The sequence below is a fragment of the Manis pentadactyla genome, chromosome 10 (assembly GCF_030020395.1).
Source record: "Manis pentadactyla isolate mManPen7 chromosome 10, mManPen7.hap1, whole genome shotgun sequence".
NCBI classification, from domain to species: Eukaryota; Metazoa; Chordata; class Mammalia; order Pholidota; family Manidae; genus Manis; species Manis pentadactyla.
This window is the reverse complement of record NC_080028.1, coordinates 13,580,694-13,607,516: the sequence shown is the minus strand read 5'-3', so window position 1 is coordinate 13,607,516 and position 26,823 is coordinate 13,580,694.

The window sequence follows — 26,823 nt, the reverse complement described above, 5'->3', positions numbered from 1 at the left end:
TCTATTGTAGGTGCTAAGGATACAGTCATGAGCAATGCAGAGTCTCTGCTTCATGCAACTTATATTCTAGCGAGGAAATCTGAACCAGAGAGTGATCAATGGAATAAACAAATGTTGGAATTTAAGGTTTCAGGCTCTGAAATTTATCAACTGCATGAGTTTGAAATATATTATATAAGGAAGGCCTGAATCTAGTGACATGAAACTAGCTGCCATACAACATGAGAGTTCATCTCTCAAGACAGATCCTTGCAACTGACAGTTCAACCAGTGAAAATGATCAGTGCCTCCACTCCCCCAGTGAAACAGATCAGGGAAAAAAAACCTCTTGGGACTAGAGTTTATAGAGATTACTGCCTGACTATTCAATTTACAGCCCTTTACCATCACCTACAGAGGAAGTCTCCATTCTAGCACCGTCTACTAGGCCCATCATGATCCAACTGACCTCCCTAGCCTGATCTCTGACCACACCCTCCTCACACTTTACACTCTAGTAAACTTGACCTGCTTTCCATTTCCCACAAGAGTATGCTGTTTCACCCCTTCAGGCCTTTACTGATAATAACCACTCAATTGGAAAGTCATTTTCTCTTTTTTCTCTATTATACAATCCCTACTCCTCTCTTAAGGTCATATCTAGTTATTACCCCCTCCAAGAAGTCTTCCTTTTTTTCCCAATCTGAGCTAAGTACTCTCCTGGATACTTCCACATCTTCTGGATTCTGTACTGTTTTACAGTGGGATGTTCTCTGTGCTTAGTTTTCTTCTTGATGGAAGGAAACAGTCTTATTTACTTCTATATCCAGTTCACCTAAGTAACTCAATGCTGTTCAGTGGAAATGTAATCCAAGCCATGTATGTAATTTTAAATTTTCTAGTAGCCATATTAAAAGTTAAAAAGAGGCAGACAAAATTCATTATCATTATGTATTTTACATAACCCAGTATATCCATTTAAACATGTAATTGGTATAGAAAATGATCAGTGAGATATGTTACATTCTTTTTATTACAACCTTCAGAATCTGGTGGGTATATTTACAGTGCATCTCAATTCGGAAGCTAAATTTTCATCAAAAATACTTGATCTGTGTTTGGATTTTACAAAATGTATTCTCAAAAAAAGTATAATTATATGCTCAAACGGTTTCAAAAATACTTAAAAGTTTTCTAAAAACTGAATTAAATATCAAAAGTATCATTCTACTTTAGTATCCAAATCCACATTGACAAAATTGGCCCCTCATTTTTAGAATGATTAATTTGACTTTGAAACATATCCATTTCAAAGCTATGTCCATAATAGATTCACTAACTCTTGTGTCAATATTAACATCGAAAGCTCTAAATTTACCAATAACAAAAAAAGTTCTTCAAAATTTTCTTGTGAATTTTGCAAACTACATAATTTCATCATTTGTGATTACAGTCCTCTGCATATTGATTCTCATTAGAAAAATGTGTAAATTTGTTATGAGTCTGTATAATAGAATTTTCAATTTTTGCAAATTCTCAAACAGGTCTCTCTGGGCTATAAACAAGCCTTTCCTTTTCATCTGTAGTGTGATATTGACTACAAGAGGTAAAAGACACTGACATTTTTTATCTTTGATGTACTGAATTTTGTTTCAAGAAAATCTTGAGTCAGAGTTAATAATGCAAGAAATTTTTATGAAACAATTCAGCTGATAAGCACTGGCCAAAAAAACCCCACAAGATCATTGACTTCCTTGCCTCCTGTTTTGTTAATAGATCTGCAAACTGTCAAAGATTCACAACATTTATATATATACATATACTAAAGATTTCAACAACTGCAAATGTGACTTCACAGTATGCTTCAGAAACTTACTCCAGACATTTTCAATATGTATCATACAATGAAAGGAACAACAGAGTATCAGTCTGTTTAAGATTTTAAACATAGAATTTTATAAAATTTAAAATAGTAGATCATCCATCTAATAGGAACTTTTTGTTTTATATCTAAGTGAAATTCTTTTTGACAGATATAAAAGATTTAAAAATATCTATGCCAGAAGTTCCATACTGTAGGCCATAGATTGACAATTGTAAATTTGCAACATACACCCAGAGTATTAATTGAGCAGTCTCTTATATTTCTCAACTCATTGAAAGCTGAAAAAAAAATACTTGCAATTTTTCAAATTTGGATTAATTGATCTTTGACATTGTTAGAAATGTGTTATAGTCTGTGGGTAGTTGTTTGGTGGCTTAATTGAAGGCCTTCTACTTTTGAAAAAAATATCACTTTTAGTATTTTCCTCATAACTTTCTAAAAAATCTCCATAAGTGAAATAATAATTCATTTTACCATCTATCAGAAAATTGTTCTGTGTATGTATGTGTAAGAATTTAAGTCATCTTATAGCTGGCTGAAACTACAAATGCAGATTCTGTTAAAAATCATTACAGTTTCCTTGATTGAGGTGTAATTCTGACATTAGGTGACTAATTTAGTAAATTACTGTTTGTTAAGGGGGAATTTCTTTTTCAAATTCACCATATTTGCTATAAAAGTCTCTAATATTATATATCATCTTTTTAAAACGAAAACAGTTTCTTTTAGTCTGCTGCTGTAAACTGTAATTTGCTATTCATTATAAAGAGTACAATATATTTTCTTTCAGTTTCTTATTTTCTTTTCTGTTTTAATCACAGTATTAGCCTCTGCAACTCCCCTCACTTCTGTATCAGTAGTGTGCCTTTGTTTCAGATTTTAAAAATTTGTCTATATTTATTTTTTATACTAAAAAATAATTGTATTATAATTAAAATAACAGCAAGTAGAGTTGATCCTTGAACAATACAGGTTTGACTTCACTGGTCCACTTATACGCAGTTTCTTTCAATCAATACAGTATAGTACTATAAATGTATGACTTTCTTAGTAACATTTTTCTTTTCTCTAACTTTATTATGAGAATACAGTATATAATATATGTAACATAAATATGTATTAATTGACTATTCATATTATTGAAAAGGCTTCCAGTCAACAGTAAGCTATTGGTAGTTAAGTTTTGGAGGAGTCAAAAGTTATACGTGGATTTTTGTGCTGGGGGTCACACCCTTAATCTCTGCATCATTCAAGGGGCAACTGTATTTCCATTTCATTATCAATTAAGATTTACATAATTATCACAGTTACTGGAACTATTGGCATAAAATATTCCAAGAAACACATTGTAATGTTGCATGCATAGAAAAAGTCATTCAAACTAAATCCATCTACTCAACTAGATCCACTCAACTACATCACTGATATGTTTATATGTATTAGTGGAAGCAATACATGCAACTGTTAAGTTCATTACTTTACAGCAATATTCTCTTAATGCAATGCAAAAGCTAAAGTGAAATGTACTTCTACCAAAACAATAAAGCTGCATTTAATAGAAAAACATTTCACATTGTTTCCATTTTGTTTTAAACTTGAAGAAAAGTTAAATAAAATAAAAAATTCAGTTCCTCAGTGACATCCTACATCAACTGCTCAAAAACCACATGTGGTCAGTGGCTACTGTATTGGACATACCTAACAGTCAACAAATGTCCTTTGAGTAAATAGACCCACATACCTATGTCTTTTGATTCATATATACACTTGAACTGAATGTATATATACACTTGAACCCTGGAAATTAAGACCTAAACAGATTTGCATCATACTCAACTCCCCTCTAATCTAAGACCAATGGTACAGAGACAATATTCAGTTTTTTTAATAGAATAGTGGGGATTCTAGGGGTTGGAGCATAGATAATTGTGTGGTTGAAGGCAACATGGTATAACAGAGAAAAGCACTGGACCTTCGGCCAAATGACTGGGGTTGGGTTCCCCACTCCATAGCTCATCAGCTATGTGTGTCAGATTTTTCCTCTTTAAAAGAGACTGCTTAGAATATTTCACATATTTGCTGTGAGGATCAAATAAAAATATTTCCGTTTATAAGTTTTAAAACACTAGGCACATGTTAGTGTTTTTGTCTTGTCTGTGCCAATGGGAAATCTGTCTCAGGCTGAATGCCACACCATTCAGAAAGTATCCATGCCCTAGAAAGCAGCATGGCTTTGTTAAGTAGCTCGGGCAGCCCATGTTGCTGGCAGAGTATGTGTAGGCACAGTGGATACCTCAGAGATGTCTTACTATTAGCCATTCACAGTTACACGCACACTTCAGAGGCTAGTGCTTAATTGTTTATTTTTTTCAGGCAGTGGAACTTAATAGATAAGACTGTAGGCTCCTGAACCATACGACCTAGCTTTGAATCCCCAGCTGCTGGGGGATTTAATATTTAGGATTTAGCGGCTGTATTATTTGGGGCATATTAACTTGCCATGCCTCACTTTCTTGTCTATAAAATGGGAATAATAATAGGACCTCTCTCATAGAGTTAATTAAGGAATGAGATAACCCTTATGAAATGTTTAAAAGAGCCTTTGGCACATATTAAGTTCTCAGTAAGTGGTTAATGACTGTTACCATCCACGCCAAGTGCACTGTGGCTGAGCATCTAGGAATTTTCTTCTTTTTATGATTTCTTTCCATCTACTCCCTCACTAATCCCTCTGTCCTTCACACACTATCTTGGCTCTAACTTAAAAAATTACAACATCCTTAAGACTCAGCTCATCACTGGAAAAGACAGTAACTCTTTCATTTTCTGCAGAATGGAGAATCTGTCAGAGCAACTCTTGTTTCCTGAGCACATTTCACAGCTAGGTATTTTTTCCTCTTTATTTCGCCTTTACCAAAGAACCTCTTCCCAAGAATGATAATGAGAATAAAAGGAAATCTCATGTATTCATTCATTCCAAAAATATTTATTGAGTACTTAGTTGTGTCAGACACTGTTTACCTGCTTGGGAGACCACTGTGAATAAAATGGAAAAGAAAATCCTACCTCAGGGGGCTTGCATCCTCATGAGGGGAGATGGGCAATAAATAATAACATAATAATCCAAATATTCAGCATTTTAGAAAATCCCAAACACTGTGAAAAAGAAATTGAGCAGACTAAGGGGAGTTGGAGGTGTGGGATGGGATGGGAAACAATTTTAAACAGAATTCTCAGGGACGTCTCATTGTGAATAGGGCTTTTGGGCAAACACTTGAAGGAGGCCAGGGAAATAACCACAGGGGTTTTTGGGGCAAAGAGTGTGCTTAGAGAGGGAACAGCCACCCCACTGGAAAGGTCCTGAGGTGGGGGTGCACCTAGCCATTCAGAGCACAGTAAGGAGACCCGTGGGTCTGGTGTGGAGTGACGGAAGCAGGGCCATAGCAGGTGGGCTCATTGGACATTGTAAAGACTGTGGGCTAGCGTTACTAATTGGCATGATTGTTTCAAGTCAGATTCGAGCAGTGAGAGTATGCTAGAGCACAAAATTGTATTCTCTGAACCATTGGAGGCCTTTAAGGGAACTGAGTTCTCTTGCTCATCTGGAAATTGCCTCCAGGGCATTGCCACCAGTGAGTCAACGTGCCTGTTCCTAGACACCCAGGTGACAGAGGCCTTCTTCTTCCCAAGGCAGCCCATCCTTCTAGATGTGCCTGGAAAAGTCTCTTTCCTTGAGCTGATATCTGCCTGTCATTGCCATCCACCACCCTCTGGGGGCCTGTCAGAATAAATCTAATCCTTCTTCCTATGATAGCCCTTCACATATTGGAAGAGGGCTGCCACTTTCCTAAGCCAGTAGGCTCCAGTTCCTGCTGTCATTTCTCATATGACAGATTTACCCAACTTCCTCTCTTTCTTCTCTGACTTTGCTCCAGGTCTACTTACTTGATGGCCAGAAGGGACCCAGATGTGCCTGACTGGAGAAGACCAGTCCAGAGCCCTCCTGTCCTTGGCCTGGGCCAGCTTCCAGGTGCCCATGCAGTGAAAGGGAAGGACTTCAGAATCTACAGGCACGGATGCAAATCCCAGCTCTCCCCCTTCAGTGTGATATGGCTCTGGGAAATGGCTTAGTCTCTGAACCTTTGTTTCTGTTTCTGTGGAGTGAAATGGCAAATACCAACCAAGGAGATCTGTTGTGAGAATCTAGTGCTTTGATGAGTTAACGATTACCTGGTACCACATAAAAGTTCAAAGTTGATTTTTAAAAATCTCTTCTATACAAGGAATGACTCTATAGCGTCTTACTAAGCTGATAGACAGTGACTGCAATGGGAGAGGGTGAGGACTTGATAACATGGGTGAATGTTGAAACCACATGTTGTTTATGTGAAACATTTGTAAGATTGTATATCAATGATGCTTTAATTTAAAAAAAAGAATATGTAAAAAGGAACCTAGAGTATAAAAAAGAAAACTCTCTTCTGTGACTTTGACAACATTTTCTTCCCCCAACCACAGTAGCATTTCACTCCCAGAGCCAAATTTTACAAATCCAGCCTCGAGTCCCTAGCAGAAAAATTCTACATGCTCTTCGAATTCCTTACTAAGAGATATGTAGAAACTAATGCTTTTTTTCCCCCTCTCTATTTACTTTAACAAAAAAATACAGCAGAGAAGTTTCACTGGCCCAAGGTCTACTCCTCAGTGGTTTTGGGAGTCCTTGTAGTTGGTCAATTACCATGGGGAGGAGGGAATGGAGTAATCTATCTACATTCTGGCTGCCTAACCTTATAACAAATCAAGTGTGTATTTGTTCTAAATTCAGGACAGTAGGCTCTTTCTTTGTAATATGGTACAAAGATGGAACTAGAACTTTCTAACTATCTCAAAGCTCTGCAATAGACTCAGCTCTGCAATGAATAGGACTTTGCTGCTCATCGGAGCTGCAGGATAAGGGCAGACACTCCCTGAATGCTGGTAGCCATGCAGGTGTGGGAGCTGGGGAGCTGAGGAAGGCCACAGTACACCTGGGTCAATATGGACACTATTTGGGCAAATCGAGCTCCCGTCTCCATCCCCCTGGCTGAGCGGCTTCTCATCCCTTGCGCAGAGTATTGCATAAGCCGTCTCCTTCCCAGGGCCCTGCCTCCAGGCCCGACTCTAGTTCTCTCTATGGTCTGACTGTGACATTGCCCTCAACACCTCGCCTGGCAATCCGGCTCCTACACACTCCACACTCTGGTCCCAGAAGAACTTCGTCACATCACGTCCAGCCCACTCTTAGCTGTAGTTTCAAAATGAATTGCCATCCCCTAAAACACCTTGCAAGTCCACGCCTCCAATCTCTTGCATGTGCTACCAACCCTGCCTGAAATGCCCTAATTTTGGCTTAATGAGCTTTCATCCATTCTTCAAGATCCTACTTAAATACCACTTCATTTATGAGGACTTTCCTGGTTCCTACAGGAAGAGTTGATGACCCCCTTCCCCGTGCGTTCACAACACTTCACACATTCCTCCACGGTATTACAATCGGTGTGTGTGTGTTGTATCACGATGATCTGTTAACACATCTGTCTCCTTCACTAGAGTGTGAATGGAAGGACAAAGTGGATTACTTTCCTAGGGCCACCACAACAAGTGCCACAAAGTGGCTTAGAACAAAAGAAATGTACTCCTTCGTGGTTCTGGAGGCCAAAAGTCTGAAATCAAGGTGTCTGCAGGGCCGTGCTCCCTGTGGAGACTCTAGAGAAGGATGCTTCTTTGTCTCTCCCAGCTCCTGGTGATTGCCGGCAGTCCTTGGAGTCCCCTGCCTGCATGTGCTCCATCATTCCAATCTCGGCGTCTGCCCTACGTCTCTGTGTCCAAACCTTCCTCTCCTTTTCCTCTTAAAGACACCAGTCCTGGTTGGCCCATCGTACTACCATATGACCTCATTTAAACTGAATCACATCTGCAAAGACTCTATTTCCCAATAATGTCACATTTGCAGGTTAGAAGAGGGTTAGGACTTCAAAATATCTTTTTGGGAAACACAATTCAACCTACACCACGAGGTTTTGTATGTTTGTGAGTTGTCACCACCTGGCAGTGAAGCATATAAGAGGTGACTAAAAATGCTCATTAAATAATGAAGACAGCAATGATGAGCGAAAGGAAGAATGTATCCTAACACACACTTCTGTGCATCACCATCTGCATGAGGCTCCATGCCTGGTGCTGAGGTTACAGAGGAGAAGATGTGGCTTCAGCCATCATTTCCTCCCATGAAATGCCTGAGCTTCCCAGCCACGGATCTGTTGCAGTCGTCAGCTCACCCTGAGTCGGTTAGCTTTAAATAGACCTACCAGTGTGTCTGATGCCAGAGTGCTCACGACTAATTCAGGACCTTTCTGGCAGCGAGGTCAGGGCTGTGGGTGTCCAGCTGGGGGAACCCCATTCCCTGAAGATACTGGGTCCTGTTCTCACTCAACAGCTGTGGGGGTTTTACTCTCTGTGTCCAGACACAGAATAAATCTGTAGGCTCTTTCAAGCACATCCCCACATCCCCTCCCCTATTCTGCTCTGAATTTTATTCCCTCACTTGTAAAATAAGAATAATATCCAATCCTGAAGTCACCATGAGAGTGGATGTGCAAATAACTTATTAAGAAATGTATTAGTAATTTAATATTCAAATTGTATTTTGACTCAGTTTCTTCCTCTCCCTGTGTTTTTACTCCTTTGCAAGGTGACCTTTCAGTTCCTCCCATCAAGAGGTAGAGATTATTTATTTGTTCCTTGAATATCACCTTGCCCAAGTGATTTGCACTGATCATTGAGACAGTAGCAAATATGATGAAAGCACGGGTTGAAAAGCACTTGGATACTGGCATTTGCTCTTGTGGCTATTGGTTATCTTTAAAAAGAAATTTCTTCAGACTCTGAAAGATCATAGACCCCACCTCCCTTCTGGACAGTCTCCAGATTTCAGACGTGCCCTTGGATTCCAAAAACCTCAGGGACACCGAACCTCATCATTAGTGCCATTTTCACTTATTAAATAAGTGTGTGCATTACTGAGCAAATAAAAACCTGGCCATGGTGTCTGAGAATACTCAGTCTAAGACCAGGTGCATTTTGCATAGTCTGCAAAGACAACCTGAAACAGTGCTGAATATATATATTAATTAAACATAGCACAATAAAGGCCATGCTTATAAGTTGATTTTGTTGTAGAAAGGATTTAAAAATCATATTTCAATGGACCCTCACAATAGTTCCGTGAGCCAGGATAGGATCTTATTCCCTTATTTGTAAAGTATCTTGGGCCTAGAGAAGTAACATGACTTCCTCAAGGGCACATAGCTACCATATCTGTTAGTCTTTGCTGCATAGCAACCATCCCAATAATTTGTAGTTTAAGACCACAGTCAGTTATTAGTTCATGTTCCTGTGGGTTGTCAACCTAACTTGAGATTCCTTGGCCAGTTCTTCTGCTGGTGGTGTTTGAGCTCATTCATGCAGAGGCAGTCAGCTGAGAACTGGCTGTTTTAGGATAGTCGCATTTATATGCCTGACAGTCGGTGCTATTAGCTGGGATGATGGAGATGATTGGGCCGCCTGTCTCCAGGAGCATAACCTGAGATGATTCATATGGCAGTTGTCACAGAATTTCCAAGAGACACAAGGACAAATACTAATGTTAAGTGTTTTTCAACCTGTTTGTTAAATACTACTCTTTCATTGTCAATGTATATCACACGGACAAGGTTATATTCAAGGAGCAGAAAAATGCAATCACCTTTTGATGGGAGGAGCTTCAAGGTCACCTTACAAAGTGACAAGAATACAAGGATAGGAAGATTTCTAGTTTATTTTTACAATAGTATTATTAAGTAGTAAATATGGAACAGGAGCTAAATATCATTCAGTGCTCCTGTTTAGGTAGGGATCTAAGAATGGGCTCAACTAATGGTCAGCTGATCAATGTCTTTTTCCTCTTTTGCTTAATTAGTTATAATTATGATTCTTCCTTATGTGGATAACACATTACAATTTTACAAACAGATGTATGTCATAATTCACAGGCAAATAAATGAGGGCTGGTTGTGAATAGGAAACATGAGAGATGAAAGCTGAGAGATGGTGTCAATGGCTCATCTATCTCAATTTAAGTCACTAAGTTGCTATTGAGCATCTACTATATGCCTGGCCCTGTGCTAAGTTCTTGAATACAAAGTGAATAACTCCTGGTCCAGTTGCTCAAGGATCTCTCAGAAGTCTAGTGAAAGACAAACAGGACAGAAACAATAATGCAGTGAGAAAAGTTCTATAAAAGATGTTTCATATACAGTGTTTGGGGGGCAGACAAGGAACAATTAATTCTGTCTCAGAGGTATGGTCAGCGATGGCTGCAGAAAGAAGGTGCTAGTAGCAGATGAAGTTTTACCTGTACAAAGGCATACAGATGTTCATTCACATGGAGTATTCTGGAAACAGCAGGACCATGGAGCATGGAGGGTAGGTATGGGGAACACTGGCCAGAGATGGAGACTGGAAATGTTGTAAATAGCTTTAAATAACATGTTAAAGGATTTGAAATTCATCCTGAGAGTTATGGGATGACATGGTAGACTTTTGAAGTGGTAGGTTGGGGAGAAGAAAGACATAATTTTATATCTGTAGAATAGAATGAGTGCAGGCTACATTTAGGAAGGAAAAACCAGAGGATGGAGGCCGATTAGGAGGCCACTGTCACGTAAGATAAGATTGACACACCAAATCAAGGAACTACAAGTAGAACTGGAGAGGAGAAGACGAATTCTAAAACCGTTTTGGAGGACAGCTTAATGAATAGTTGGGTGTGGGAGATGAAAAAGAGGGGTGGGGACTCCAAGGTTCCTGATTTGGCAACTTGGTAAGCAGGGGTTGGGACAAGGTAGGCCAACAAATAAGCAGGTCACAGGGAGTGAGGGACACCAGTGGGAAAGGGCAGGGGAGAATGGACGGCACGCTCAGTTGGTGTCATGTGCAGTTGAGGGACTTGCAAGTATCTCCAGAGAAATATTCAGATAAGTAGGTCACTGGATATCCAAGTCTGAAGCTCAGAGAAGAGATATGGGTAGGAGATATCCAGCTGGAGGTCATCTGCCTATAGATGGAGAATTTATTAGCATTTGCTTGATGGTAATCAATAGAAAGTCCAATTCAAGCTACCTTAAAACAAAGCAGTCAAAAGGATGAGGGTTTGAATTCTAATAACAATATCACTGGAAAGTATCCTAGAATAGCCTTGCTTCAGGCAGAGCTGGATTCAAGGGTCCCAGTGATATTATCTCACTCTTTTTGCTCTGTTTCCCTTGGTTGGCTTCATGCCAGGCAAGGTTTTTTCCTAGATGGTGCTGACATGCTGTCATTCTCTCACTCATAGGTTATATTTTATCAGTCCACCCAGACTCAGAGTACTTAGTATCAAGACCTATGCTGGGCAAAGTCAGGGCATATCCTCGAGGAACTCTCCTGTGGACTGATTGGGTTTGGAGTCTTCTGGAAGATCTGCAGGGCTTTGAAAGTACCTGAGTCCATTCAGTGGCCATATTCAAATGATAGTTCTTTTTCTGAAGCCATTTGATTCTAGTTCTACTCTGGGTAAGGCTTGGGTACCCCAAAGAACTCTCCTGAGGTTAATGTGCTGGAATTCCTGTGTTTCCCACAAAAAAGAAAAAAGGATTATATGTTTGAATGCTGCCCTTGGGTGTCTTGGGTGTCTTGGGTTCTTTATGCACCTCCCCTCGACCCCCTCCCCTCATCTCCTGAGACACCAGACGGATGAGAGAGCCCACAGGGAGAATGCAGCAGCAGAGGAAGGGATGGCTGGAGATAAACCTCAGGGCATTCACACTTAAGGGGTCAGCAAAGAGAGAAGGAACAGCACAACAAAATAAGAGAAGTCAGCGAGTTGGAAGAAGAACCAGGAGAAAGAGACTTCCTTTTTCTTCCTTGCAGAAGATCACAATTACCAGACATCCTACCTATTCCTTGCTTTTCCGTCTCTGGAGTCCTTTTCACCAGATAGTTAATTTCTTTAGAATGTTAAGCACTTCATCAGTTGCTGTAAACAGCCCCAAGGTGCACATGCAACACCTCTCCTGCAGATTAAGCTATTAATATGGAGGACAGGGGCCGCAGAAGAGACAGTCATGTTTAATTCAGTTTTCTTTTCCTCAAGAAAAGCATAAATCAGGACAGAGTGCTGTATCTTAATAGCCCGTGAAGGCAACTCTATCCAAGAGAATTACCTTATTTTCTCTGGATTTTAGCATTAGGAGCTCCAGGGCCTCCTACAAGGAGATCTTTGGTCATCCCAATCATTTCTAATACGGCTATAGTTAACACAAGAATTAAGAGTTTCAGTCAAGTAAGAGGAAGGTGGGTGCACTTATTCTGATTGTCCTCTTCTTCATTTAAAATAATGGGTATAATACACTCCTCCCTCAGGGTTACTGTAAAAATTAAATGACGCAATGTTTGTCAATGCTTCAGAAAGTCCTGGCATATAGTGGCAAACTTAATTATATGGCAGCTATTATTCGATACCTAAATACATCAAGCCCTGGGAATGTATTTTTCATTTTTCTATCCCTAGCACTTAGCAGTTGCCTTCACAAAGCTTTTGTTGAAGTGAGACCATACCCAAGTAGGCATATAAAATATATAATAAGTGTAGGGAATCAAAATATGCCACTTTGGTATAAGGATTATTTTGAGCTGGAGGCAAATGAGAGTCAACAGATTCAAAAAGAATCCAGGAACTTCCCCGATGTGACTAAAAGTAGAAGCTTCTGAGAAATGAGGCCTGCCATAAATCCCCTCTCCCAGGCAAGTTTCATGGTCATGAAGAAGACAGAAACTCGGCTGTGAGATGGACCCGTGCAAACAAATCCTCTGCTTTTAGTTTCCTCCATTTGTTTGCCTTCCCACAGTTTGCACCCTTGGAAACCTAAAACCCTTTTCTTTTCTTATTACTTCTCTGTTTGTTTATTCTCCTTTGTTAAGATGCCATATTAGCCCAAATTCTAATCACCCTTTAGAGTTGCTCTTCACTGGGTTTCTTCCACATGTATGCACACTGCCCATGTTAATAAGATCTGTTTATTATTATAAATGTAGTCTGGGATTGGAATTGGCAGTGAATACAGTTGGGTAATTAGAAGATGATACTATATATGTGAGCAAAGGAGAATGCACAGACCACGGAAGAAGTACATAGGTATGTAAGCCAGGCAAAAAGATCAGTCCGATCATGAAATGCCTTTAGTGCTATGACTCCTTGCCTCCTTTAATGTTCTGATCCAAGCGAGGAGGAGACACCAAGCCCTCCACTGCATTCCCTAAATGGCTGTTTTAAGACAAGACTCTTTTAATGAGACTTAAAATTGTTATTGGATCACGGAAAAAAAAACATGGGAACAAGTTCAGAATCTATGCTGTTCATTAAGGTAGCCACTAGGCATATGTGGCTATTTAAATCTAAATTTATTAAAATTACTTAAATAAAAAGTCTGCTTCTTCAATCTAGCCACATGTGCTTAATGTCCACAGTTGGCTGGTGCTTACTGTACTGGATAGGACTTTTCCATCATTGCAGAATCAGGTTGTGGACCGCCCGTGCAGCCACATGGCAAGGAATGTGAGTGACTTCTAGGAGCTAAAAGGAGCCCTTGACAAGGAGATGGAGACCTCAGTCCTACAACCACAAGGAGCTGATTTTGACCAACAACTTCAAATGAATTTGAAAGTGGATTCTTTCCCCAGAGAATCCAAAAAGGAACACAGCCTAGCTGATAGCTTGATTTCAGACTTTGAAACCTTGACAAGGGACACCCACCACAAGCCAACTGACCTAGAGAACTGTGAGCTAGTAAGTGGGTGTTGTTTTAACCCTCTGGGGTAATTTGTTGCCTAGCAAGTAACTTAGAAAACTAACATGGAAAGTGAGGGCAGTTCAGATAGGAAAGCTCATACATAAATAATTTTTGTTTCTGTTCTAGATAGAAATATTACTGGTCACACAGAGCAAAAGCTAAGGGCTGAACGGGGGCATTGACGGTAAGTGCTGACAGAGGCCAGACCAGAGAGGGGACCTGGGTCAGGGGCAGTAAGTAAAATGCCCCCTAAGAGGGGTGAAACACATGCGATGATGGATGGTGGGATTTGGTAGCTGGAGAGAACAGGGAAAGCCTTCAGGTAAGGGGATTGATTTAAGGAAAAGTATGCGGGCAGGAATCTGCATGATGTGTTAGGGAAGTGAGGAGGCTGTTCTGGACCCTATCCGTCTCCCCCATCCTTTGCCACAGCCAGTCCAAACTACTCCCCTGTACAGTTATGCTCTTTCATACCTCCAGGAATTTGCATGGGTCCCCTTGCTCTGTCTGTAACTCCCTTTCCCCTTCCCCTCTTATCTTTCAAGACCCAGTGCAATGCTTCTTCTCTCTTAGGCACCCCACAGCTTTCCAGCCTCAGAAAGCTTAATCCCAGACCCAAGGTTTTAAAGCTCATAGGTGAAAAATGGGACTCCAGCAGCCTTGCTCATGCCCCTAGGCCACATTCACGGAAGAAAGACAAGACTATTCGCTGGATCAATAATCGGCCCCAAATTCAATCCTTTTGTCTCATTTTCAGATGGTGGGTTTTCTTAAAACACGGCACGTGGTTACTCGGCCAGGCTGGCAGCCCTAATCCTGTAGGAGCCCTTGGCTGTGGATTTCTAAAGCAGCCAGAGTTATGAGCTGCTGCCTGAGGCCCCCAATGAGAAATGGAGGGCCCCAGGGCTCTTCCCCCAGGATCCCCGATTATGCTCTCATTTCCTCCCCCAGAAACGTGGGGCTAAAATAAGCCCAGAGGCTGAGAAGGTGAGTCAGAGCTCTCAGAGTGGAGCAATCGCTGCCCGTCTGCTCCCTGTAAGAAACATCCCCCTTGACACAAGTTGTTTATGCCAAGAGCTGTAAGCCTGAACAACGAGCTCTCCTAAGACAGGCTGGCAGCAGGCTCCCTTCCTAGAGGTGGCATGCTGCTTCAAAGAGGGGAAACTCCCTGAGCCAGTGTAGAGGGAGGGATTCACATCCCTCTGAGTTCGGGAAGCCTGGCGAAAAAGGAGGAGGCGCCTGGGCTGGAAGCCGGGTGACAGGAGGCCCAGCCCCAGCTTCACTGTTCACCAGGTAGGTCGGGTCAGGTAGCCCTTCCCTGCTCTGGGGCCCCCTTTCCTCAGCTGCAAAACAAAAACATAAGGCCAGACGGCTTCCAACTTTCCTTCTGGTTTAGGCCTTCTTTCGGTTTATCTGAGTAGCTGCCTTCATGCCAGCTGTCCAAGTTCACCTGACAGCATGGGGTATTAAAACCAGAGAAAGGAATGCTGCCACGGCCTGGGGCAGCAGTTGCCCACATGAACCAGGCTCAAGGGGCACCTGCCACATGGGCACTCTAATGGGAGATGGCTGGGGATACAGAGGGGAGAGACCAGGTCCCTTCAAGAACTCACGGCCCAGCGGAAAAGGATGTGGACAGAGATGTGGACAACAAGAAGATGACCAGCAACACAAACATCCGTGCCAAGTCCTGATTGAAAGATACATACAACTAGCTCAGAATGAGAATAGTCCCCAAAGGTCCAAGTGGAAGGGGGCTTCAGCTGGGAATTCAGTTCTGTATCTAGCTATCCCCACCTTGGTGAAAAGTATTGTAGGGTAAATGGAAGTTCTCACCTAGAATTTCCCACCTCACCTTAGTCCATTTAAATACTAATGGCTGTTTATTGCAGCAGAGCCCCTTGCTGATCCAGGGGCAAGGGGTGGAGAGAAATGGCTATGCTCTACTCTCCTTCGTTCCTAGTACTTAACTGGTTTAGTGTTGGCCAGTTACCAAGGACCCACCCATGAAGTTCATCCTGGAAGGGAAGGGCAGGGAAAGGAAAACATGCCTGGGTTGCTGGGAACTGGAGCATGGAGTGGGCTTTGCTAGTGGGTCCTGGGGAGAAAGGACTTAGGGAGTGTGCTGCTGTCAAAGGGGATGGACAGCTGAGCCTGGCTAGCATGATGTGAGCAATAAAAACTCTTTTTCCCAACCTGCCCTTCCCCTTGTCCTCCTTTGGTTTTGTCGTGTTCATAGGGAACTTGCCCTGGGCCAGGAACACACTTCCCCTCTGCACTGCTCCCCACCCCCACCTCCAGAGCTGCAAGTGTTAATGAGAAAGAGGTCAGTATGAAAAGACCAGGGAGGTCAAAATTCATTGTCTTCAGAAGATCCAACATTTTAATATCCATGTAGTTTTCTCCAGACAGCAAGATTAACTCAGAATTGGTTATCATCCCAGAGTCTCCCCACAATTGAGAGAAAAATAATTCACACACAGTGCTGGGGGCCACTGAACCAAGAAAACTTCTAATACCAAGAGGAAGAGCCTGACTACTTCCTACGAATTATGATTCTAGTCCTATTATGCTCATCTTCTAATTTATTTACCACAGTGAGCACTTCCAATATGACTTTCGATTATCTTACAGCATTTATTTATGACATTGTATTTTAAATTAATTTAAAACAAATCATAAAATTTCATCACATATTTTAATATTCCCAAATACCATGAGGCCTCATTTAATTTTGTGATTTTCCTTACTGAGATTTTTTTTTTTGTCTTCAACTTTTTTTTGATGCTTTAAATATAAAACAAGTAAAATCTGAGATATCATATATACAGAAAGTGAGTAAAATATATCATACATGTAGAAGACTGAATTAAACATATATATATATATAACTATATATTATATATTTTACATATAATTATAAAGCAAACACTATTTAACCACAGTCAGGTTATAAGGGTCTACAGATACCCCTTTTTCATCTAAGCTCATCTGAATTGTCTTTTTGACATTTGTAACCATAGCTATAAAATAGCACATGAAGCTCCTAGGGTGGTACCTGGCACCCAGTGAGTTATCAATAGGTATACATCCTATCTGTGACTCAGTGATTCATTCAGCAAACACCTACGAGTTTGTGTCATGCCAAATCCGTATCAAGCAGTAGAGAAAGTAAGCTGGCAAGGTCTTCTTGGTGTCCCATACAAGGACTGAGAGGGAGAAGGACATGCAAATAGGTGAAACTGAAATTGGCTACCATCTATGCTAATGGAGAGCTCTGCCTCAAGGTTCTGGGGCATAGAGGAAATAGTGATTCATCTAAAGAAGGAGCAGTTTGTCAGCATGTACAGGAAACAACACAGGTGGAGCACGGAGGCCCAGGTGAGGGCTCTTGTCACAGTGCACTGTGGGGAGGGCAGCATGAGAGGCTGGGGGAGAATCCATGAAGGACCCAGGCTCTTTCCCTGGGGAACAGGAGAACAAACAGAGTCACATAAATGCATCAAATGTAGGGAGACGATTTACCTCACAGTTGGGTGGATGTTTTGGGTATAAGTAGAAATATCTTTCATCACATATGGCAAACAATAATTCATAATATTTATGGAGCATGCTGAACACTGTACATGCATTATATCATTTAACCACCACAGAAATCCCCACTGGTGTGTCCTATCATTACTGAGAGGCAGTAGAATTTAATTATTGTGAAGGCATGCTTTGAAGTTAAGCAATTTGTGTTAAAATCCTGGCTCCACATTTACTAAATGTGTATTTTAGGCGAGTCACTTAACCTTTCCATACCTCAGTTTTTTCTTTTTCTATGGGGTAATGTAAGTGCCAAAATGATGGAATTGGGGAAAGGATTCAATGAGATACTATCTGTACATTTAGAACTATACCTGTCCAATACAGTGCCTAATGGGTGTTGCCTCTTATTGACCCATTTCATGGAGAAGGAAGTTGAGGCTTAGGAGAGAAGGTCATGTTTCCAAAGTCACAAAGCCAGGAAATCATAAATTCTGGGTTCAAAACCAGGAAGTCTAATCACAGAGCCCAAGCTCTCATCACCTACCAGCTAGGTTTGCTTGCTCAAGTGTGAGTAAATTTTTGACCTGCTTAATGCTGTTTCAAGGACTTTCTTAAGTCAACTGCCCTAAAATATACAGCCAGAGAAGGATGAGGGAATATTAACCTATTTGGTCATTGCGCTCTACAGGAACCTGATTAATTAATTAATTAATTCCTCATTTATTCACTTGTTAAGCCTCTACTAAATGTCTAGCCCAGTGATTTGTCATTTCACATCAATTATCTCAGGTGCTCTCTTTCATACCAAAATGGGTATGACTCTTCCCACTTTATAAGCAAAAAAGTCTCAAAGGAAAATTTTCTGCAGCTTCTGGAAATATTATCCTCACTCTTTAGAGAAAGCCTCAGCAGGGACAGTCACCTCTCTGACATACAGGGATGCTGGGACCTTCTTACTGTCAGCCTGAGGCAGGAAGTGTGCATGGCCAGGAATATCAGAGATCAATGGATGAAGCCCATCTTGAAGCCTCCAGCTATGTGGATGGATGTCCTTACTGTTTCCCTGCAGTCTGAGTAAGGATTTCTGCACAGCCAGCAAGACTGGCCTCCAAGTTCCAGCCCAAACCTGGAAAACTCCCCATTCCATGCCTCCCGACAGTGCCTGCCAGGCTGCAGACGTGGCACTTCTACCCAAGTTGTCTACCACCTGGTAGGAGGCTTTTGGCATTCTGCTCTAGGGGCAGATTTGATCATCAGTCACAATGCCAAAGTGATGGTGGTTTGAGTCACTGCTTATCTGCTGGTCTAATTCTTCCACAATAAATGTGCATTGCTTATATAATAAACACAAAGGGGAAAATTCCATTCCAGAGGTAAACAACAAAGCCCTACTGAAAGGAAGGCTTATATATACAGAGCTGTGTGATATGCGTTTGGCATGTTTCTAAAAATGCACAGTTGGATTGGGCCACAGACAAAGCAAGGGGAAGAGTCTTTTAGCACACACTAGGCACCAGTTCCCTTTGAGAACTGATTATTAATTAGGAGGAGCTGGTTGTAGCTATTACCAAACGTCTCTGATTTCTCTCCATCAGTAGAGGAACTTACATAGAAATGTCCTTATCATGACAGCTTCTGAGGGCAATGGGTCCTGCTAAGAGAGGTTCTAGAACCTTAATAAGAGAGGTCCTACAAAGTCATGTAATTCTCAAGACTAAACTCCAGAAAGACCTGCCATCCATCAGGAAGTTGGTTGAATGCCGTGTTTTTATGTGGATTGTCAGCCTCCTCTGTGCAGCTGTGAGATCTCCAAGGACAGAGCCCCTCTCCCCACACTGGAGGGCCCCTCAAGGCAGGCTCAAGGTTTATGAGGTTGTACCATAGAGACAGAGAGCAACAGGGGGCTGTTGAAACCACAGAGAGGACAGAATTCTTAGGTAGTAGAGGGCCCTCCCCAGGCACCAATCAGCACCAGCTGCAAAGGGGGCAGGACTTGTTTCCCTGGATGAGAGGAGGTTTATGGGGAAGCAGATGGAGATTTTTTGTGGTGGGGTGCTAATGCAGGCTGTTTTCAGGCCTTTATTAACTGTAGGCTTCCTGGCTTTGGTTCCTCACCTCAAACATATTAATATGCTCCCACATCTCATGTTGAATAGAATATATAATGAATCATACAACTATAAAAGTTTTTTAAAGTTATACAAGTTGATATGATGCATTTTGTAGGCACACGAAGTGAAGCATGTATTAAATTGTAATGCTTTCATATTTCACTGCCAATAATTTTATATTTGAGATCTTAGAGATCTTCTACCATCTTTGGAAAACTTGTAGGTCCCTGATACTGTCAACATGGAGCCTAATGAATGAAACAGCCTTTGCAGGTGAGAAGGACAGTTGTCTATCTGCTGGGCTGCTGGGCAAAGAGCAGATACATTCACCTCTTATTTTTCAGTGCAGAACAAACAGTGGGCACTCAGTGGCTGTCAGTAGATTGATGCTCACATAGAAGAGGGTGGACTCAGGTCAGGGCTGGTCTTTCAGGTAAATCAAGGTGGAGGTTTAGACCAAAACTCTGGACAGGACGAGTCCATTCTACACAAGAATATCATGCATATTCTTAATTACATTTTTCTAGGTATTGGGTAGTGGCAACTTAAAAAGAAAAAACTATGTGCCAGGCACTGTGATAGCCCCTTTTACATATAATGATTTCAATGAAATCAAACAACTCTGTATCAGGAGGTAGAACTTGTATTTTACAGATGAGTAAACTGGAGCTGAATAATATGCAGAGAAAATTGCACAGCAGAGCAGGAATTCTGAGTTTGTCAGATATCCTTCAAGCTCTACTACAAAGCTATAGTAATCAAAACAGTAGGGTACTGGCACAAGAACAGGCCCATAGATGAATGAAACAGAATAGAGAGCCCAGATATAAACACATGCATATATGGTCAATTAATACATGATAAAGGAGCAATGAAGATACAGTGTGGAAAAGACAGCCGCTTCAATAACTGGTGTTGGGAAAACTGGACAGCTACATGTAAGAGAATGAAACTGGATTATTGCATAACTCCTTAAACAAAAGTAAACTGAAAATGGATCAAAGGCCTGAATATAAGTCATGAAACCATAAAACTCTTAGAAGAAAATATGGGCTAAAACCTCTTGAACATAAGTATGAGCAATTTTTTCCTGGACACCTCTCCTCAGACAAGGGAAACAGTGTCAAAAATGAAGTGGAACTACATCAAACTAAAAAGCTTCTGTACAAAAAGGCATCCTACAGTATGGGAGAATATATTCGTAAATGACTCACCTGATATGGGATTAACATCCAAAATATATAAAGAACTGAAACACCCCAAAACCCAAAGAAACAAATAGCCCAGTTAGAAAATGGGCAGAGGACCTGAAAAGACTTCTCCAAAAAAGAAACACAGATGGCCAACAGGCACATGAAAAGATGCTCCACATCACTAATCATCAGGGAAATGCAAATCAAAACCATAGTGAGATTATCACTCACACCAGTTAGAATGGCCAATACCCAAAAGACAAGAAATTACAAGTGTTGGTGAGGATGTGGAGAAAAGGGAACACTCCCACACTGTTGGTGGGAATGTCAATTCGTGCAACTGGTGTGGAAATCAGGATGGAGAATCCTCAAAAAACTAAAAAAGGAAATACCATTCAACCCAGTAATTCCACTTCTAGGAATCTACCTGAAGAAAACAAAATCCCTGATTTGAAAAGTTATATGCACCCCTGTGTTTATCACCACACTGTTTACAATAGCCAACATATGGAAGCAACCTAAGTGTCCATCAATAGATGAATGGATAAAGAAGATGCGGTACATATGCATAGTGGAATGTTATTCAGTTATAAAAAGTAAAGAAACTCTGCCATTTGCAACAAAATGGATGGATCTAGAGGGTATTATGCTCAATGAAATAAGGCAAGTAGAGAAAGACAGATACCATATGATTTCACTTATTTGTGGAATATAAAAACAAAGCAAAACAGAATGAACAAAACAGCAGTAGACTCATAGACACTGAGAAGTGACTAGTGGTTACCACGGGGGAGGGACTAGGGTGGGTAGGAGGAGACAGTGAGGAGGATAAAGGGGCACAATAATTCACAATTACAATATAAGTCGGTCACGGGACGGTAGTACGGCATGGAGAATATAGTCAATGATTCTGCAACATCTTTCTATGTTGATAGATAGTAACTGCACTAGAGGGGGTGAGGATTTAATAATATGGTTAACTGTTGGACTTCTGTGTTGTGTATTTTAAACCAATATAAGAGTGTATACCAATGATACTGATTAAACAAAAACAGAGTTTCTCAGATAACAAGGACCCACTTTTTCCTAGAGAGCTCTCAAGTGCATGGGTGAGTGCTGGGTAGGGGAGGGGTGAGAGAGAGGTAGGAAGGACCCTTTGGAAGCCATTTCTGGAAACCTGGTTTCTGGAGACCCCTTGCCTCCTTAGAAAATCTCCTTTTGGCTCTCCTACGAGTGCCCTGCTGAGCCTCTGGCTCCCTAGCACCACCTCAGCTACCCCTTTATTGCTAAGGACAGAGCATCTTGCTGGGGTTTGCCAAGGCCATTCATCAAACAGATCCTGTATTTGTAACCACACACTGGTAGGCAAGGAAATAACTCTGATTTGAAAAGCAGAAACCCACTCTCCAACTGGAGCCTAATTCCTGACCTTCCCACATCCAAGTACATAGGCTAAGATTCCTTCTCTCCCCATTTATTGGATTAATTTCAGCCTCTGAGATAATGCCTCCCTCCAGCCTCATTTACCTGTTGTTGTTTTTAATGCCACAGCAACAAAGCTCAGAGGAAAGATCAGTGTCTAGAGGCAGACAGATAACAGCTCGCATCCCAGCTCTGCTGTGTGCTACAACTCTGATTTTGAGCAGGTCACTTGAGGTCAGCTTCCTCATCTGTAGAGGGCTGGGGGTGAATTAAATGATGCAATAGAAACCTGATAAATACATTAAATTATGTGGGAATTCAAGTGCTTCTGGTCGAAGCAGGGGGCAAAGAAGCAAGAGAGATGCCTTTATTTTTCTCCCAGGGATGAGGGTAGGAGGCAAGGAACAGAGTTCGAGCTGAGGGCATAGACAGTGATCCTCAGTGCATAGGCCTAGAACACATGAAATCCAATACAGCTGGGTCATAGACTATGGGGCAGGGATTCGGGGAAGTAAATTAAGACTGGAGAGCTCAGGCGAATCCAATACGTCAAAGCCATACAAGAACTTCACACATGATCACAAGAGAAGTGAGGAGCCACTGATGGGTTTTAAACAAGGAATTAACATGATCTGCTTTTTTTTTTTTTGGTATCATTAATCTACAATTCCATGAGCAACATTATGTTTACTAGACTCCCCCCATCATCAATTCCCCCCCACATACCCCATTACAGTCACTGTCCATCAGCGTAGTAAGATTTTATAGAATCACTACTTCTTCTCCGTGTTGTACAGTCCTCCACGTGCCACCCACCCCCTACATTATGTCTGCTAATCGTAATGCCCCCTGTTCCCCTTTCTCCCTCCCTTCCCACCCATCCTCCCCAGTCCCTTTCCCTTTGGTAACTGTTAGTCCATTCTTGGGTTCTGTGAGTCTGCTCCTGTTTTGTTCCTTCAGTTTTTTCTTTGTTCTTATACTCCACAGATGAGTGAAATCATTTGCTACTTGTCCTTCTCCGCCTGGCTTATTTCACTGAGCATAATACCCTCTAGTTCCATCCATGTTGTTGCAAATAGTAGGATTTGTTTTCTTCTTATGGCTGAATAATATTCCATTGTGTATATGTACCACATCTTCTTTATCCATTCATCTACTGATGGACACTTAGGTTGCTTCCAATCCTTGGCTATTGTAAATAGTGCTGCGATAAACATAGGGGTGCATCTGTCTTTTTCTAACTGGGCTGCTGCATTCTTAGGGTAAATTCCTAAGAGTGGAATTCCTGGGTCAAATGGTATTTCTATTTTGAGTTTTTTGAGGAACCTCCATACAGCTTTCCACAATGGTTGAACTAATTTACATTCCCACCAGCAGTGTAGGAGGGTTCCCCTTTCTCCACATCCTCGTCAACATTTATTGTTGTATTTGGATGGTGGCCATCCTTACTGGTGTGAGGTGATATCTCATTGGGGTTTTTTTTTGCATTTCCCTGATGATTAGCGATGTGGAGCATCTTTTCATGTGTCTGTTGGCCATCTGTATTTCTTTTTTGGAGAACTGTCTCTTCAGCTCCTCTGCCCATTTTTTAATTGGATTATTTGCTTTTTGTTTGTTGAGGTGCGTGAGCTCTTTATATATTTTGGATGTCAAGCCTATATCGGACATGTTATTTATGAATTTATTCTCCCATACTGTAGGATGCCTTTTTGTTCTATTGATGATGTCCTTTGCTTTTTAGTTTGATATAGTCCCTCTTGTTCATTTTTGCTTTTGTTTCCCTTGCCCGTGAAGTTGCTCATGTTTATGTCCAAGAGATTTTTGCCCATGTTTTTTTCTAAGAGTTTTATGGTTTCATGACTTACATTCAGGTCTTTGATCCATTTCAAATTTACTTTTGTGTATGGGATTAAACAATGATCTAGTTTCATTCTCTTACATGTAGCTGTCCAGTTTTGCCAACACCAGCTGTTGAAGAGGCTGTCATTTTCCTCTTGTATATCCATGGCTCCTTTATCGTATATTAATTGACCATGTATGTTTGGATTAATATCTGGACTCTCTATTCTGTTTCACTGGTCTGTGGGTCTGTTCTTGTGCCAGGACCAAATTGTCTTGGTTACTGTGGCTTTGTAGTAGAGCTTGAAGTTGGGAAGTGAGATCACCACTGCTTTATTCTTCCTTCTCAGGATTGCTTTGGCTATTCAGGGTTTTTTGTGGTTCCATATGAATTTTAGAACTATTTGTTTCAGTTTGTTGAAGAATGCTGTTGGTATTTTGATAGGGATTGCATTGAATCTGTAGATCGCTTTAGCCAGGATGGCCATTTTGACAATATTAATTCAAGACAGGAGCATGGGATGAATTTCCATTTATTAGTGTCCTCTTTAATTTCTCTTAAGAGTGTCTTGTAGTTTCCAGGGAATATGTCTTCCACTTCCTTGGTTAGGTTTATTCCTAGGTATTTTATTTGCTTATGTTTCTATAATTTCATTTTATTGGGGTAGAGAATGGATTGCAGAGGGTCAATCAAGGCTGGAGACAGGCAGCCCCATTAGGAGGCTGGTGAACCCATCCAGGGGACGGAGTGGCAGGCTCAACCTAGGGACACAGAGGGGCGTGTAGAGAAAAGTGGGTGACTGTGCCACTTGCTCATTCTCTGGCTTTTGGTATACTACTTCACCTCTCTAGGCCTCAGTGCTTTTCAGTCACTTCTGGAGGATAATAATAGTCTCCTTGTTCCAGAGTTGTTAGTGGATGAAATAAGATCATGCTTGCTGAGTGTGCAGCAGAGTCTGTTATGTACTGAGCCCTGAATAAGGTGGGAGCGATTGTTACTACCATTGTCGGTGGCAGCCATGGCCCTGGAAACATGACAGGGTGCCCTCAGGGAATGCTCCTGTGACAGATGAAACAAACAATGGACAGTGAGCACAAGAAGAGACCCTTTTCAAAAATGAAATCCTGGTTAAAAGGTCCCCGTGAGGAAGAAGAGAGCTGGGAGAATTAGTGCCTAAGGAGGTCAATGCGCCTGCTTGCTGAGCTCTGCTGAGAGTTCAGGACACAGAGAGCACGTGTCCGAAAGGGGGCTCCCCCGGGGTGGGCAGGCTGGAACGCTTTTGCAGGGGGTCAGGAAAGAAAGCCTAAAAAACTGCCCAGATTAGTAGAAAGGCTATTTCTAATTTGGTACAAGCAGCCTACAGAAGTATAACTTGTAACCCGAGCCCTCCTTGCCTCTATCCTCCCTGCCGGGAAAATTAATCAGTGAGTCAGGACGAGGGGAGCGAAACTTGCTTGGAGGAAATGAAACAATAGAAATCCAAGAGAGATGGGAAGATGGGGAGACAGTGTTCTGCTCTGTAAATGCATCCAAGTCTCACTGCTTAGACATGCATTTCAAAAGCAGGAATTTTTTATTTTAGCTGATGTTAAAGGAATGTATGCTCGTTATAAAAGTCTCAAACTAGCGTAGGGACTATTTTGAGCATAAACGTTATGGCAGGAACTTGGTGTAGAGCATTATGTATATTCATGCCATTTAATTATCACCCCAACTTGCCTCGTAGGTAGTATTATTTACACATTTTACAGCTGATGAAACTGAGATCAAGAAAGGATAAATGACTTGGCCAGAGTCTCATAGCTATTTCTATGACTTGTTCAAGAAAGTTACTTCATCTCCTAAGTCTTGGCTTCTCTCAGTTGTTTAGGCAGGATAATAGCCAGACTGTGCACTCGGACCCCAGACCCATACTCTGGTGCTCCACTTCCTCACTTCACGTTTTCGGAAAAAATCACACATCACCTTATGCCCCAGGACCTCTTCTGTAAAATGGGGATATGAATAGTACCTGCAGGCTATTGAGAGACTCCAATTAGCTAATGCGTGTTCAAGGTTTACATACATACAGACCTGGTATGTAGCGATGGTTAGATGACATTAATAGTTCTGGCAGCAGTAGTGTTGCTAAGCTCTTTTGCTAGGACAACGTCAGTTATCCTGGCAGGGTTCATTAGAGGGAAAAGAATGGGTTTCTTATGGGCAGGCTGACCTATTCTGAGTGTTAGAGGAACCAACACCTGTGAAATTCTCAGCACAGTCCCTGGAAAATAGTGCTTATGTCCATGTTTAGATCTTATTATCAGCTAAACGAATGAATTCTGGCTTTGGCATTTAGTAACTATATGACCTTGGAAAGTCTGCTTAACATGCCTCAGTCTTAGTTTCTTCATCTGCAAAATGGGGATAATAAGATCTATCTCATGGAGGAGTGGTGAGGACAAAATACAATTGAAGGCACTGATAACCGAACCTGGGCACACAGGTTTGAAAAAGACATAGTGGTTTAAAATATACATTCCACACAATAGCCAGAGTAATCCTTATAAATCAGATTCTGTTGCTTTCTGATTTAAACTCTGAGATATTTCCAGTAAATCTGGAGTTCTTACACCTTACCTTGGTCTATGTGAGTTTTTTGGTGGCCAGGAAAATGTTGCTACCATTCCCTCACCTGAGTTCAGGACCGAGGAAGCTATAGAAAAGTATCCGTCATACATTTGTTTGGAGTATATGGCTTAAATCTGTGGAAAAATAAATTTAAATCTTGGGGAATTATGGACTGAATTGTTCCCTCCTGCCTGATTCATATGTTGAAGCCCTGCCTTTCAGGGTGACTGTGTTTGGATATGGGGCTGATAGGGAGGTAGGTAAGGTTAAATAAGGTCATACAGGTGGGGCCCTAATACAGCAGGACTAGTGTCCTTTTAAAAAAAGGAGAAGAGACGGCAGTGAC